Genomic DNA, 13,163 nt, shown 5'->3' on the forward strand with positions numbered 1-13,163 from the left:
CCTTACAGAGATGTTCACCAGGATTCCTTTTTTTTTTCTGCGCCTCAATTTGTTCAGAGGATAATTTCATTTCTGTTTTAATCAGTAGGAAAACAGGATTCAAATCAGCTTACTGGGAGTGATTCAAGCAGTAGTGGAGCTGGTGGGAGCCCGGGAACATGTGTGGGTTTTGCTGTTTGCAGGAGGCGAACAGGAGCGAGTTTTCAGATACGTGGGGAGATTACGTCCACCACCGGTTCTCAGATATCATCTGGAAGTTCTGTAGCGGCCATGGTATGTTCTGCAACCCACTTCGCGCCTTATCGGATCCGTCTATGCCTGAGGATATACATGGAACTTGACGAGTCTTTTTTTTTTGGTGACTAGAATTTGACGAGTCAAAGACGGATAATAATGCCAATTTAAACATCACCCGTTTATTAGGAGACGACGATGGTTTCCTGTACTGCGTACTGTGCTGTAGTATGCTGCTTATGTGTTGGCCCTCGCGTGCCGACAGGTGTTTCCCTTTCCCCCCTTCATACATCTCGGCCCCTCTGCTTTCCTTTCATTTCCTTTTCTTTTTGCCCAAAATTCAACCCACAACCTTGCCACTCTTGGCCTCGTATTCCCTCTGTCTTTTATATATTTGTTACTACCCCAGGTATCCCATCAGCTGGGCCTTGTCGGTCTTCTCGGCCCAGAGAGCCAAGCGTGCGTGTGTCGGGCCCGGAGTGGAGCCGGCCCGTGTAAGCAGTGTGTGTGTGCGTGTGTCGCCTGTTGCCTTGAGTACAAGTAGACGGCGACGAGGGGATCAACTTGTCAAGCAAGAACATGAACACTCTGATGAATGAATGAACCTGTCCTCCGACCACCTCCTCCGATCTTCCCCCGTTCCCTGCTTCTTCTCCCGGATCTGTGAGGGTTGCTAACATTCTGGTATCAGATTCACTATCCTGGATCCCTTCCCTCCCCACCACCACTTCACCCGCCTCCAAAAGCGAGCCGGCGCCATGGATCCCGCTGTCAAGATCATCCTCGATGAGATGCAGCAGCGGTTCTCCGACGAGCTCCGCAAGGGCTTCTCCGAGAACGACGAGAAGTGGGACCGCCGATTCCTCGACCTCGAGCACTCTCAGGGCGCCCGACTTGACCGCTTGGAGGGCGCGACTCAGGTGTTCGATGAATGGCGCCCCCGCATCGAGGCCACCGTCGACGACGTGAAGCTCGAGCTCGGCAAGGTCACCCGCTTCTGGGACCGCTCCCTCCGCGAGCGCGTGGTCCCGCGTGGTCCAGGAGCCTCCCATCTTCCCATCTCCGCAGTCGGCGACGGAGCGCCTATCTGCTCCTCCCGGCGCCGACGGCCCCGTTGGGCACCGTGTTGATACGACTACACGGGATGATGGGTACGGGTCGGTACTGATCCATACCCACATCCCGGGCAAGGGTGCGTGTTCTCGATCTACCCCTCCTCCCACCTCATCTGGTTTTTTCCGCGATAATCCCTCACTCAGTAAACTTCCCAAGTTGCATTTCCACCGCTTTGATGGCGATACTCCCAAACTTTGGATTTCTAGATGTGAGGACTACTTCAAGATGTACTCGGTAGATTCCAGTTTCTAGGTCCGATTGGCGCTAAACCAATTGGATGGTCCTGCAGCACGTTGGTCCCAATCAGTGTCCAAGCGTCTGAAACAATCGGGTTGGTCTGAGTTCTATTCTCTGCTCTTAGAGTGCTTCGGCCGTGATCAGCAAGAGTCATTGATTCGCCAACTTTACCACATCAAACAAACCACTACCATTGCCGATTACGTGGATAGTTTCTCTGAATTGGTCGACCAACTCATAGCCTATGAACACACTACTGATCCCATGTACTACACAATTCGTTTCATATATGGTTTACGCCCTGATATCCGTGCTACTGTACTTGTTCAGCGTCCTTCTACACTCGATGCTGCTTGTTCCCTTGCCCTGTTACAGGAAGAGGTGGCTTCCCCTGCACGGTTGCGCGATCCTCGTCGCCCCGAGGCCGGATTTCAGTGGAAACTGCCGCCTCCTCGGACGCCTCTACCTCTCCCGGCGCCGCCCCGCGTCGACAAGCAGCCGTCGTCAGCTCTCGCCGCGCCGGAGGCCAGCAGTCCAACCGAATCGGACAAGCCGGCAGCTGACAAATTCGCGGCGCTCAAGGCATACCGCCGCGCCCGCGGACTCTGCGATCGGTGTGCTGAGCGTTGGCGTCCCGGCCACAAGTGTGCCCCGTCTGTTCAGCTCCACGTGGTGCAGGAACTCATCGAATTGCTCCAGGTATCAAATCCTGACGCTGACCTCTCCCCGCCACATGCAGAGGCTACTTCACATCATGGTGGTTCTCTGGCCGAGGGGCAGTTGTTCGTTGCTTTGTCTGCAGAAGCTTTGGCCGGTTCTGATGGTCCCCGCACAATGCGTTTTGAGGGCACTATTCTGGATATTCCTTTGCTGATTTTAGTGGATTCGGGCAGCTCACTCTCTTTTCTCAGTTCTGCTGTCGCTGATTAGTTGCCGGGGGTTCAAAGGTTATCTGATGCAATTTCAGTTCAAGTGGCCAATGGCAATGTTATGCTCTGTTCCACTCACCTACCTGCTGCTGTTTGGAAGATTCAGAACTATCACTTTTCTTCAGATCTGCGGATCCTCCCGCTCCAACACTTTGATCTGATTTTGGGGATGGATTGGCTCGAATCTTTTAGCCCGATAAAGGTACATTGGAAATTGAAATAGTTATCTATTCCATATTAGAATTCTACCATCCTGCTGCAGGGCATTCTCCATCAGGTTCCCCCTCACACCTTGGTGCAGATCTTCACCGTATCAGTGGCTGATCAGTTGGCAAACATGTCCTCTTCCATTCAGCCTGAGGTGTCCGCGGTTCTGTCTGAATTTGCTTCCGTGTTTGTTCCAGTTGATGGCCTTCCTCCCCAGCGAGCTTGTGATCATGCTATACCCTTGGTTGCGGGTGCCAAGCCGGTTTACATTCTCCCCTATCGTTATCCTCCGGCACTCAAGGATGAAATCGAGCATCAGGTGCAAGATATGCTGGACAAAGGACTCATCCAACCGAGCAGCAGTCTGTTTTCCTCCCCTCTTGTTGGTTAAAAAGAAGGACGGTTCCTGGCGTCCTTGTGTCGACTACCGGCACCTTAACGCCCTGACCATCCGTGGCAAGTTCCCTATACCCATTTTTGATGAACTGGTGGACGAATTAGCTGGCGCTTCCTGGTTTTCACCACTCGACCTTAACTCCGGTTTCCATCAGATTCGCATGAAGGCCGGTGAAGAGTTCAAGACGGCCTTTCAGACACACTTTGGCCATTTCGAGTTCAGGGTCATGTCATTCGGATTATGTGGAGCTCCTGCATCCTTCCAAGAGGCTATGAACTGTACCCTCAAGCCATTGCTTCGTAAATGTGTCTTGGTTTTCTTCGATGATATTCTAGTTTACAGTCACTCATTTGACCAACACCTGGTCCATCTCCGAGAGGTTTTTCAGCGGCTCACTCAGGATCATTGGCATGTCAAGTTATCTAAATGCACTTTTGCCCAGCGTCAGATATCCTACCTGGGCCATATTATCAGCGCAGAGGGCATCTCCACAGATTCTAGGAAGGTGCAGGACATGGTTTCTTGGCCCACTCCAACCAATGTCAAGGACCTTTGCAGTTTTTTTGGGTCTGGCCGGTTATTACCGGAAGTTCGTCCGCCATTTTGCTGTTATTGCCCGTCCCCTCATGGACTTACTCAAGAAACATGTGTTGTATGTTTGGACCCCTGATCACCAAGCAGCTTTTGATGCTCTGAAAGCCGCCTTGAGTTCAGCTCCGGTCTTGGCCGCTCCAGATTTCAATAAACCGTTCGCCCTGGAGACTGATGCTTGTGGCAACGGCGTGGGTGTAGTCCTGTTACAAGCTGGCCACCCCATTGCTTACATTAGCAAACCTCTCGGTCCCAAGTCTGCTGGCCTCTCCACTTACGAAAAGGAATACCTGGCAATTTTACTCGCGGTGGAGCAGTGGCGATCCTTCCTGCAACACGCAAAGTTCACCATCTATACCGACCAGCACAGCTTGATTCATTTATCTGATCAGCGACTGAACACTCCATGGCAGCAGCGGGTTTTCACTAAGTTACTGGGCCTCCAATACAAGATTGTGTACAAGCGGGGCTTTGATAATCGTGCAGCCGACGCTCTATCTCGGCGGCCACATGCTTCTGCCCAGGTCTACCTAGCCGCTTCCTCTGTTGTTCCTTCGTGGACCTCTACAATTGCTCAAGGTTATGACCTGGATTCAGCGTCACAAACCTTACTGTCCAAGCTGACAGTGGATCCGGTATCCGTTCCCCATTTCTCTCTACAAGATGGTCTCCTCCGCTATAAAAAGAGAATTTGGATGGGCAACAACGAGTTACAGCTTCAGATCCTGTCTGCTTTGCATGCCTCCCCATCTGGCGGCCATTCCGGGTTCCCTATGACTTATCGAAGAATCAAACAGCTATTTGCATGGCCAGCAATGAAGTCTGCGGTCAAGTCATTTGTGGCTCAGTGCTCCATCTGCCAACAGGCAAAACCCGATCGTGCTAAGTACCCGGGCCTTCTCCAACCCTTACCAGTTCCTTCTCAGGCATGGCAAATCATATCACTGGATTTCATCGAAGGGCTCCCCAAGTCTCAGGGCCACTCTTGTGTCCTTGTAGTCGTCGACAAGTTCACAAAGTATAGCCACTTCATCGCTCTTTCTCATCCCTTTACAGCTGCCAGCATTGCTAGGATCTTCTTTGATCACATATACAAGCTGCACGGCCTGCCTGAGTCTATTGTCTCTGATCGGGATCGGGACTTTGCCAGTGCGTTTTGGCAAGAGCTTTTCAAGTTGACCCGGGTCTCTCTGCGCATGAGCACAAGTTACCACCCCCAGACCGACGGCCAGACCAAATGGGTCAACCAATGTCTTGAGACTTTCCTTCGTTGTTTTGTTCACTCTTGCCCATCCAAGTGGTGCGATTGACTCAGCTCTGCAGAATTTTGGTACAATACCTCTGCTCACCCCGCCATTGGTTGTTCTCCATTTGAGGCCCTATATGGATACACCCCCTGGAGCTTGGGCTTGACCGTTCCTGGTCAGTCCACATCGCCAGATGTTGCAGATTGGGTTCAGAATCGGCAGCTCATGAACCGTCTCATCCAGCAACACTTGTTCCGCGCGCAGAACCGCATGAAGATACAGGCGGATAAGAACAGGTTTGAACGTTATTTTGCCGTGGGCGATTCAGTGTACCTCAAGCTACAGCCATACGTGCAGTCCTCGTTGGCCCCGCGCGCTAACCAGAAGTTGGCATTCAAGTACTTCGGCCCTTTCTCCATCATCGGCAAAGTCCCTGAACAGATACTCTCCAAGCGTCTCCTCACCAAGGGCGTTCACCAAGTTCAGCAAGCCTTGATCAAATGGTCCGGTTGGCCTCCATCGCTGGCTATATGGGAGGACTTGGAAGCTCTGCGCCAGCGCTTCCCAGCAGCACCCGCTTGGGGACAAGCGGTTTCTCATCAGGGGGGTGTTACTAGCCTAGGTATCCCATCAGCTAGGCCTCGTCGGTCTTCTCGGCCCAGAGAGCCAAGCGTGCGTGTGTCGGGCCCGGAGTGGAGCGGGCCTGTGTAAGCAGCGTGTGTGCGTGTGTCGCCTGTTGCCTTGAGTACAAGTAGACGACGACGAGGGGATCAACTTGCCAAGCAAGAACATGAACACTCTGATGGATGAATGAATGAACCTGTCCTCCGACCATCTCCTCCGATCTTCCCCCGTTCCCTGCTTCTTCTCCCGGATCCGTGAGGGTTGCTAACAATATTTGCCCTAGATTTAATTCATAGTTTGAAGTATTTCATCTGAAACGATCAATGTTCAGGACACCGGCAAGGCGTACGTACGTGCGGGTGCATGCAAGACTCGAATCGAATTCGCTTGTTTCAAAACTCGAAAGTGTTCGTGGCGAGCATCGGCGCGCAGTGGATCCCCGTCGTCAGCACCGTGGCATCCGGCGCCGCTACAGAGGTCGGGGGGTAGTAGGGATCCGAGTTCCTCGATATAGCACGCCGGGGGCACTGTGGTGCCGTCACTCCAGCCGTCCACTCGCAATTTGGCCAGACAGCTCCACGATGCCATCCGCAGGGCCGACGCCCGAGTCTTTTCGAATTCCGCCACCGGGCTAGCTGGCCGCCCCCGGCGCGTAGCCTGTGCCGCTGCAGCCCCCCGCCAAGCTGTCAAAGCCTCGCAGCAGGGAGGAGAGATCACCAGTTCGCCACTAACCTCACGCTGTCGCGCACGCAAGAACCAGGAACCTCGGCTGCTACATCTGCTAATCCACCGTCAGGGCTTGGCGAGTCGAGCTGGTGCTTGCTATACAAAACAGGTTGCTCCGGCACCGGACAGTGTCGGGACATGGCCGTCTCTGGCGTTTCTCTCCGGCTGCCCGGCGGCGGCTTGCGCGGCTGCTCTGTAAGCTTCACGTGCGCCAAGGCAGGCGGCATGGTACGTGTATCCGGACGCTCCGTCCCCAGGTGATGGCACCGTATGATTGGTCGAATGCGACCAAACCGGGTGAAATAATTCCGGCGCTCGATCGATCGGTCGATCGCTCAGGGCGCGTTCGTACGTCGCGCTGTACCGCGCGCAAGGCGCCACGCGCGTGCCGACGTGGGTGCGGCGGAGACGCGGATGGCGACGACGACGGCTGCGGCGGGCCGGGGGAGCGCGTCAACGAGCCTATCGCGCGCGGCAGCTTGCGCAGGTGCTGGCACTGCCCGTGCCCGTGCCCGCGCCCGGGGCTCCGGGAACCGCCAGCTGGGAAGCAGAAGCACGCAGCAGGCCAGCCGTGCGTCGTCAGCTTGTCCCGACGCTGGCACACCTGCCGACCTGCGCCGGGATCCGAGCGCGCGCGCGTACGTGACCCCCGCCGGATCGGACGGTCCACGGCCGATCGGGCGCGCCGTGGTGTCAGCTCGCCCTCCAGGGCCCCGCCGTGTACAACCTCCACGCACACAGGGTGATCTTCCATGGATCCGTGTCGTGAAGCTCGGCCTGGGTCTGGCGCCACGCGCTCATGCAGTACGGGCCACGCACGGCGAAGCGTGGAGGGGCCGGGCGGCGGGTGACTGACCGCCGTTGTGCGTGCAGTGCCGCGCGGGCAGGCGGGGGCGCGCGACGCGAGCATGTGGCGCGGCAGGGGCAGGGGGGCAGGGCGCAGGGGCGCATGTGCGCGTCGCCTTCGCGCGCGCGCGTGGACAGCGTCGAACCCCATGCACGTGCACCCCCGCAGCGCGGACTCCCAGCCCCGTCCCGTCTCTGCCCACGCCCTGCCTGTGATGTGAGAGGCGCGAGTGGGACGGCGCGAGGGCGACGGGTGCTGCTGACGGAGAGCCAGCCCGGCCGGCCGGTCCGGTGAGGAGCCCGGTCGTCGCGACGCTGACACGGTGACACCCCCCTGTGCATCTCTCGAGTCCTCTTGCACGCACGCACGCACACACGAGCTAGAGACAGATACTAATGGTGTCGTGGTGATGTTAGCAGCCTTGTGACTGGAGGGATGAGATTGTCACCGCGCACCGGGTCGAGCGTCTGCCCTAGCGCGACTGTGATTGGGCGTGCCGGGCCGGCGTGGTGCCCCATGCACGCACCGAGAGCAAGCAGCGACCAGGGACCGCCGTGTACGTAGCCGAAGCCGACGACGATCTACCTCTACCCCTAGCCTGCGCTCACCGATCCGGAGAAACGGAGCTGGTGATCGCCGCCGGCAAGCCGCCGTGGGGCGGCCGGCGGCCATCAGCCCATCACTCACTGCGTTCGGCAGGCTGGACCTGCAGGCTGGAGTTGGAATGGTGTGACCGTGTGAGAAAAAAATACTGTTGAGCTGGCTGGAGCTGGAGTGATGTGAGAGGAAAATACTGTTGGGCTGGAGCTGGAGCTGGCTGCCGAACACAGTGACTGACTGTACGAGCCTCTGCGTGCTGCGTGCGCACGCGCTCGACTGCATTTACTGATGGTTTGTGCATGCACCAGGGTTTACAAATCCGACCGATCCGGTCAAACCGGCGGGCTCCGATTCCGGTATACCGGACCGGTTTGACCAGAAACCGGTCCAAACCGGTTGGATTCAAATTTGAATTCAAAAGCCCCAGTGCTACTGGTTTGGACCGGTATACCAGCCAGTTTACCGGCTGATTAGATCGGTTTTCCGACGATTTAACGATTATTTCCGACGTTTAAAAGTGGTTCCCCGGTGTGAAATAAAAGAAAATTTTGGCATGAGCTATGCACATATTAATGTAAATGACCACACCAAAGCAACAAATTTATAATCATGCATACAAATACAATAGTAATAAGCATGCATACAAATACCGAGTCATACACTTATACACATAAAATAAAAGTTTAACGTAGGAATGAGAAGACCCCCATTTGGGACGCGGTTTAGTATTCGGCGGTGGACATCACAGCGATACCTCACAGTCTAAGCAGCTCAGCCTTGTAGTATTGCCAAGTTTGGTCCGTCCACGCCGATGTTGTCTCCCATTTCTGAACTAACATAGTGTAAAAATGGGGGTCTTTCCATTCGTACACCCATTTCATCGGTGGATGCATGCTGATGTCAGGTATGGGGTAGTGAAAAGATTGCGAGAAATCGTTGTAGGACGAAGAAGAGTACTGTGGAGTGTCGTGGTTCGTCGGTCCAACCGTTCTCCTCTGCGATTCCGGTGCTCCATGGTGGGTGTCCTGAGTAGCATGTGTGAACTGAGTCTCCCCTGCAATCAACCATATATCATAATTAGTACTCATAGTCAGAAATATATGTACATATGTAGGTGCAATGTATACCTGTGAAACGAATACCACCACTACCACGACCACCACCACCACTAGCACCACCAGCACCAGCATCAGCACCGTCACTATTATCACCATCATCGGCTGAGCTGCTATCCTTGGACTCCTGATGCGGTGGACTACGCTCACCTTTGCCATCATCAGTCTCGGTGTCGCTGCTCACTGGTTTTGCTGTTGCTTTGCCTTTTCCTTTTTGACGCTTCGGGTCTCCCTTCGTAGGCCCCTTCTAGAACTTCTTCCTACCTAGGTGAGTGTCACCCATATTTTTGCGTGCCCAATCGCTGATGGAATTATCCCCAGTAGCCTCACGCAGATCTGAGATGTTTATTTGATCTCTGACAATATGGGACGGGAGAGGGACGTCGCCCTCATCATCATCCTCGTCCAGAACTGGAGCCCGGTTAGATCTACCATATTCCATCCATTCCCGCACCGGATTATTCTCATCATAGAAAGAAAGATGGGCCAGCTGGTCAATGAAATCACCTTCTTCACGCATCGGTGAGCCTGACACCTCTTGAAGTCGTAGCCGAAGGTTGTAGTTGACATAGACAAGCTTGTTAAGGTTTTTGTGCGACAACCGATTGCGAACCTTTGTATTCAGCAAGGCAAAAGTGCTCCAGTTCCGCTCGCATCCACTGGACGAACAACATTGTGAAACAAGCCGCATGGCAAGGTACTGCAGCTTTGGAGTGCTTGATCCGAACATCATCCACCATGACGCTGCATGTGCAACCGAGTATGTAAGCAATATATTCGAATAGAACAAAAACAATGTCGTACAGAATAGTTTCTTACATGGGGATGTCCTGTGGTCCATCACCATTTTCATTGCCATTTCACTGCCAAACTCGCCAACCTTCTACCGAAATATTTCAAGCTCCTGCAATGCCTGCACGGCACTCTCGAGATCCGTCATGCGCTGAAATGTATCCTTGAGTCCACGAAACATTTATTGAGTTGGATCCATCGTATATGCATACCTCGGATTTAGGACAGCAGCTGCAAAACATAAATCACTTCAAATAAGCATAAGGTCAATAGAGCTTAAAAATAGATGACTCGTATAGTCTTACCTGGACCCACATACGTGCCTATGAACACGTCTCCTAACCTCTCGTCCACCACCTCAACATATTCCTTCAATGTGGAAACATCTGTTCCAAAGAAAGATCGCAGCTCCCGTTTCATAGTCTGGTAGGCCATCACGACTTCGCACATGTTGGGCCTCTTGTCCTGATCAGCGAAGCGAAGGAACTTGTATATTGGTTGAACCGTGTCGATGATATATTTCAATGCATCCCACCACTCCATACTTGAAAACCTGGCATGAGTAAATCTATCATCTTCGATATTTGTCCATTTGCTGTGTTGGAACTCAGTAGATGCCATCCACTGCATGAAACGATCATGTTTCTGATAGATGCTATCTAGGAACATGTAGTTGGTTCCAAATCGAGTGGCATTCTACTTGACCAACTCATCACCGATTGCGTTCCTCATCATTGTATTCAACTGACCATGATTGTGTAATCAATTTGAAATTTGCTTGCACTGCTTGATCATAACACCATGTTCAGGCCTTCGAGCTATATCCTTCAACATCAAATTGACGGTGTGTGCTAGACAAGGTGTCCAAACTATGTGTTCATACACCTCTCTTAATAGTTTCTTGCATGCTTTCTTGTAGTTCGAGCCGTTGTCGGTGACTACTTGCACGACATTCTCTGGTCCAATCTCTTCCACCACCTTTCAAATCTCCTGCAAACAAAGATAGATTGTTTAGTAACATGTCAAAACATACTCAATGTGAATGGAACATGTTTAGGGCCTACCTTGAGCAAATATGCAGTATTTTGAGTTCTTCCACTCGCATCAATAGATTTATGGAATCACATGATCCCATTGCAATATATCAAAAAGTTGATGACACTCATCCTCGTCGGGCCAGTCCATGAATCACACATCAACGTGACGCCAAATAAGAGCCAGTATTTCTGAAACTTTACGTACCTCGTCTTCAAGTCTTGCTCGTTCTGATCAAGGTACTTGCCATCAATATCCCGTCCTGTGGGTGATGCGATACCTTCACCTGCAACCATATGAAAATCATGAGATACAAGAATGTAAGCTCATAGGTGTCATTCCAATGAAACAAAACTTACCCCGTTTCTGTGTCTCCCTGACCGCGCTGACAAAGTATGGACTGTCACCGTGTTTCCATTCAACATCTCTATCTCTGCCTGCCATTGTCTACCTGCATACATGGACAACAAAAGCATATCATCTAATATTCTAACTCCTAAGTCATAGTGTCAAAAATCATCTAATACACCTAAATCAAATCAACCTAAATCCTAGTCATACACCTAAAATCCTACTACATAGTGTAAAAAATCATCTAATACAAATAAATCTTACCTACATTCTAAATACACCTAAGTCATACACCTAAATCCTAAAATAAATCATCTAATACTCTAAATCATAGGGGGGAAACTTACCTGGACGCGGCTTACCGACGCTCGTGGCCGGTTTACTGCCTCTCTGGGCTAGTAAACCGAGCTTCCCAGGCGGCTAACTGGTCGGGGCCGGTAGATCCGCTACAGGCCCGGCTAGCCGCGCGCCGCGGGCGGCTGGCCGGGGTTGAGCGCCGGACGGGGCCTCCTGGCGGCGGACCAGGCGCGGACTGAGGAGGGAGCGGTCTGAGGGCAAGGCGTCGGGGCTGAGGGTTACTGGTGGGGGAGAGGGGGGGTTAAACGGACGCTGCCGCGCGATGGGCCTTAATGGGCTGTCCGTTTTTTTTCTTTTTCTTTTTTGATTTAATTTCAAATTTTCGCCAATTATACTAAATGAACGAATTTTTAAGAAAATTTGACACCATTATATTCGTCGCACCTTGAAGTATTTTTAGATATTTTCATTTTTTTAAATTCAAATTTGAATTTTGAATTTGGACCGAAACCAGGCAACCGGTCAAACCAGACCGGTTCCCACCGTTTTCGTTAACCTTGGCATGCACCTGCCGGTGCCCGGAGCAAGCAGCTAGCTGCCCAGTCCCAGTCGAAGGGATCCACCGTATCACACATGCTAGGACCGGGCGCCACCGGCTTTGCCCGGTCGGAACTGGGAGGTTCATTCGCCCCATTGCATGCCAGTTCATTTCAAGCCTGAGTTCCAGGCTTTGTTTCAGGGGTACTCTTGTTTCAGCGCAGAGACGAAGAAACCCAACGGATGGAGAACTAGCTGCTCATGGAGAGGCGGGGATATATGCTTTTTTTATTCTTTCCTCGTAGCATCTCCAGACCTCCAAATTTTTTAATTCAACTTTAGCTCTCAATTCTAACATATGATAGAGATCTCTCTAGAAATCCCAAAAACAGAGGGTGGAGGGGTAAATTTTGAGACCTTCCCAAAATAGAAGGTCTACCCCAAAAATGACGATGCCATGGTCTTGACGCGCATGACACTTGTTGGCTCTGTGATCAGGAGCCCCAAACGGCCAACCATCTACCGGTCAATTGCAGCTACACCAAAGCAATATTGTGGAACACGCTCTCTTGGATGACTTGCCAGTGTTTCTTCTCAGAACCTCTACAGCTACACTCTTGGTGGAAACACCTAAGAACACTCCAGGAGAGCGACAGGAAATGGGGCTTCAACACTTTTTTCATGCTGATCATCTGGGCATTATGGAAGGAGCGCAACAACCGGCTGTTCCAAAGCGTGAGTACCCATGGACCCGATCTCCAGGAAAAGATCAAGATGGACATCAAGCTGTGGATCGACGCGGGGCAAGACGCTTGGGTTGTCTAAAACAGTAGTAGTACCTCTTGGGTTGGCCCCTCGCGGGCATCTGTTTCTTGTAACAATTGTCAATCTACGTGCAATTGGGGTGTTGTAAAACTCTTACTTTCTTTTTAATACAATGATACGCAGCTCTCCTGTGTTACTCCCTTTTTAATACAATGATATGCAGCTCTCCTGTGTATTCGAGAAAATTTTTTTTTGAGATAGAGAGTTGTTTAGAGAATCTACTAGAGTTGCTCTTAAACGATGGAAACAGTACCTGCGCATAGTGATACGGCCACAGGGTTGCAAAAGACAGGTGGCGGGAGCAATGAACCTGCCGCGAGCAATCGATGTCGATCGAATCCATCGGCGACGTGACGCGCCGAGGGAAACCCTGCAACCGTGTGCACACATGACACACCCATTAGCTAGCCTCGATCGATCGATCGCGAGGAGACTAGACCAGAGACCACCATGGGA

The sequence above is a fragment of the Panicum virgatum genome, chromosome 6N (assembly GCF_016808335.1).
Source record: "Panicum virgatum strain AP13 chromosome 6N, P.virgatum_v5, whole genome shotgun sequence".
In the NCBI taxonomy this organism is placed as follows: domain Eukaryota; kingdom Viridiplantae; phylum Streptophyta; class Magnoliopsida; order Poales; family Poaceae; genus Panicum; species Panicum virgatum.